Raw genomic sequence first — 4,576 nt, forward strand, 5'->3', positions numbered from 1 at the left:
ATGCCAAACGACTTTATGCCAAATGACTTACCACTGAATTTATTGACAATTCTTCTCGTGAAAATACTTGTGTATTGAACATGTTTGCAAGAATTTCTCCATGAGTTGCTCCAGGGACTCTTCCACAAATCAAGCCATGTAGTTTTCAAAAAATTTCGACAGGATTTCAGACAGAAATTATCTACCATCAGGAACTGCTTTATATATTCCTCTAGTAATTTCCTTGCGCAAAGTTATTAGAATTTCTTGAAAAATAATTTCAGGAATTCCACCGAGATTGTTTCCAAAGGTTTCGGCGTTGATATTCATAAGGATTTTCCATGTGGTCCCACAAAATTTTCATCACTTTACCTATCTAGAAATGTCCCCAAAAGCTTTCTTCATTGTTCAAGTATTTGTTCAGGAATTTCTTCATAGATTTTATTAAAAATTCAAACACTGTTCGCTTTTATGGACGATTACATCGGGAAATCAAAGGAACGGGTCCAATCAAGGGTCGAAAGAGACCAAAAGTATACAAAGTATACTACTCTTAACGCTTTTCATAAACAAATGCTCCAGCACATCACAACGTCCAGCAACAGGTCACCAAATCAGTATATCATACTTATTTTATTAATGTTTAGAGGAATTAGGGGCACAATGGACACATTTATCAAATGATATTTTTACGACCATAAATGGCGATGTTTAAATTCACCGCTGGTTTATTATCAAGTTTGATATTAATACGACGTGCTACATTCATTCATGGTAATAAAAATTATATCATATGTCAGAAAAACGAGATAGAAAATTGGTTCGAAACCAGGCGTATATAAAGGTATTGGGGCAAAATGAACACTTGCGTGGAATTTACTGATTCCAAAATATTTAATGACTGTATATTATTTCAATATGTAAAAGGGCTTTCTCTTAATTATAAAAGCTAAAAGGAACCTTTCTGGGTTCGTTACTTTGTTCAAAAAATAAATTCTTTCACTGCCTAGCTTATATATCTATTTGAACTTAAAGTCAAATTTCAAAGGACAATTGAAGCAAAAAATAACCAATATACCGTCAAACATTTCAAATGCAATACAGATTTCATGCAATGTATGAACTTTTGATGAAGCATGTGCATTCTCAAAGATTAAAAGGACACCCTTTTAGCTACGTGTGTTCATGATGCCCCTAATCCCCCTACATAATATTTAAATGATGATTTTTTCAAGTGTTTAGTGATCTTATCAAGTAAGCATGTAGGATATTGTTTGGTTATACTTAAATAAAATTTTGATTAAATAGATTTTTTTTACATGCCTGCATACTTTAATGTCGTTCCTCTCATTTATCAAGGTGGGTACAATACTTTCAATAAATAACTATTAAGTATCAAAATTATTATGAACACTGTCACTAAATATTCTTTGAAGTTTCAATTTTGTGGTAAATTAATCATATTAACCACCATACAATCTCGTCAAATGATGCATATTCAACTGCCAATATCTTAAAAACCAGACGAGATATGATACTTTGGAATACGGCAACGGATTCAACGATCATGAATTAAATTAATATCTGTATCTTGGTGCTTGAGACAAAACAATGTTCAGCAGTGTAAGTTTCTTCAACTGTCTTAAATAGTCATCCAACTAAAAATTTCTTCCTATCCTTCAGCTTTTGCAATGACGAGACCAAGATAGCTCTCGACCATTGCATGATGCACACATTTTATCTAAATGACAGGAGTTGATCCTAAATCCCTGGCTTTGGTATCAGATATTGTTTTCTTCTGAAATTCACACTATGTCGGTTCACTGAAATCTGCCGTCTTTCACACACTCAATGATATAAGCATCTTTATACACTTGGCTGACCATGTTTGAACCAACTTCTTCAAAACGTCCGAATTAGACCAACCCTGTTCCAATTCAAAATATAACTCAGATTTGTTTGATATCAAAGCTTATTGATCTTTTTCTGTAAGCGCAAGCATAATTGATACAGCTCATGATTCATGCGTCTACCCCACAAACCATTTTCTAGTTTCCTACCGAGTATTGTTCACAGCACTCCAGTCTGGCTCTTTTAACGTCTACACTTCGTGCTCCTAGAGGCATTGGAAGAATAAATGATTTCTACAGGGTGAATTTTGTTTCCGTTTGCATGTTGCGTGACCTGAGCTGGTTACGTAATCCGCAAAAGGACCTAAATGCAGCCGCAATTCTTTCTTCACTTTTCCAAGGCTAACAAACTTTTCGACAACTTCAAACGCGTATCCATCAAACACTACTTCAGCACCTACATCACTAGGCCTACCTATATCTCTAGCTGCTGCCATGTAGGGTCAAATGGTCCAAAATGCCACTTTAAGGATTTGTGTCGTTTTCTCCTAATGAGATCCACATCTCGATATTTTTTTGGATTTGCTCGAATTGTTAAATGCTAATACTAATACTAATACTAATGCTAATAAGTATGTTTCTATGTGTTCAGTTTTACACTGTACCACGCAAAAGGACTTGAAACTCCGACCGACTGTTGACTGTGTGTGCGGTTTGGCAAACAATAACAAGGAATGAATGGCACCCTTTCGCCGGGAAACGCTGAGATTCGGCCCATTGCTAATGACAACCCAGCCAAAAGGAGATCTGCAATGCCTTGTCGAGCCGTGGGGGAAAACTTTTAATGAGCGTCACCCCTGCCTCGATCCGTTTCTGGCGACGTTGAAGATTCGATTTCCGGCGACAACGACCTATGACGTTGAAGTCAATGCGGAAAATCCATTCTGCTCTTACCGGAAGGGGATATTGGTTCGGAATAATGGCCGGCGGAGGAGCGGGGATTTGTTTTTGCTTTGAATTAAAATTTTTCGAGTGCTGTTCAAACAACAGAAAAACCGTTCGGAGCGGAAAATGTCGAGTGGCGTGGCGGTAAATCAAATTAAGGACTTAATGGCTCCGGTTAAAATCATCCGACGCCATTCTGCAAGAGGGATGGGCCAAATTGTGACGACGATGGGGACGTCTTTGATTGGCAAAATTCACGTTTGGAGTTTTAATTTGAAGTGAATACAAAAAAAAACGATTCACGCAAGGATTTCATTTTAACCCGTGATTGCCCTAGGTATACATTCTTAAAAATAATGAAAATTACTGTGGACGTAATTCTGGTTATCACTGAATGACACATGATGTAAGTGATGGAACGACACAAAAACGTGTTCTTGAAGATGTGTTGAACAAAAAATGTAATTTTACATGTTAAAGGACACGAAAACAATGGGACTGTTATCGATATTTCCCGAATAAGACACTAACGTAATTTCAATTCGACACAAATTTACGTCATATGGCTCGCTTCTTTTATGTGCATCCAAAAGACGTAAAATCATATGATTTTTCGGAGTGTGTATGCCACAATTGTAGTTAATTCTTGAAACAATTAATTATGATTTTCTACATTCTCATAACTCAAACAATGTTTATCAAACATAGTGTCAGAAAAAATGTTTATGGTGCGGATTTCAAAATTTAAATAACATTTTACACGATATTATGCGATTTCAACCAAATTCAAACGTGATTGTATATATCTAGTTAGAATTGTTTAGCAGAAATGGAAAGAAGAAAAAGACGCTTGACATTCGTCCGTAAATCGGACGCTGGGCATTAACGGGTTAACTGGGCCTGGCCTGGGGAGGTTGATGGCAGCTCCCGGACTATGCTGTGGCGTGTCCCTCGGCCGAGTTGATGAATGTGTTTGCCGGATTTAAACGACATGTAATTACATCAACACCCCATCAGCAGCGAGCGGTCTTTGGCTGAGGCAGCTGGCTGGTGGCCTAACCTAGAATGAGCACCTGGACGGTGGGGAGAACGCCAGAAAGGTGGTAGCGTAGCGTGCGCGCGGTTGTTGCCCATTGCGTGAGTAATAAATTTGAAATGGTGACCAATCTACACCTTTCTCGATGAAAATACTACGGCGGTGTGTGTTTCAGTGGGTGCGCGCTATGGAAGGAAATTATAGGGGCGGTTGTTCAATAAGGAAATCCATCAAGATTTATGAACTCTTGGTTTACCTGCGGGTAAGAATCCCGGTGCGATGTGTTCGCGGGTGTTGTCGTTGAATTCTATTCACACAAAACTGACTAAACTAAAACTGATCATATAAGCTTTTTACGATAGCTTCAGATATTCTCAGTTTTCTTGGATTCTACAGAGCAAATCCTTTTTTCAACTAGATTGTATAGAGGCAGATAGTCCAAATAGCCGTTGATATTAACGTGCAACATTTAGCAAGACTGAGGAAGGCAGACATTTTCAGATTCTGAATTCAAACATGCCCGATCGCAAGAATGGCCTATACACAATATCCCTGTTTTTTTTTGAAAATTTTGCTAAAAAAATCAAACAAAATATTATTTTTACCATCAAATTTTCACCCAACCTGCTTTATGTTAATTAATAAGATAATATATAGGATATATATACAGTGCCTTCCCGATTTTGGCAACACCCGATTTAAGCAACACACGTTTTTGGCAACAATTTATTCCCGATTTTGGCAACACATTGAAAAATATTTTCAA

The sequence above is a fragment of the Aedes aegypti genome, chromosome 3, assembly GCF_002204515.2.
Source record: "Aedes aegypti strain LVP_AGWG chromosome 3, AaegL5.0 Primary Assembly, whole genome shotgun sequence".
Classification (NCBI taxonomy): Eukaryota; Metazoa; Arthropoda; class Insecta; order Diptera; family Culicidae; genus Aedes; species Aedes aegypti.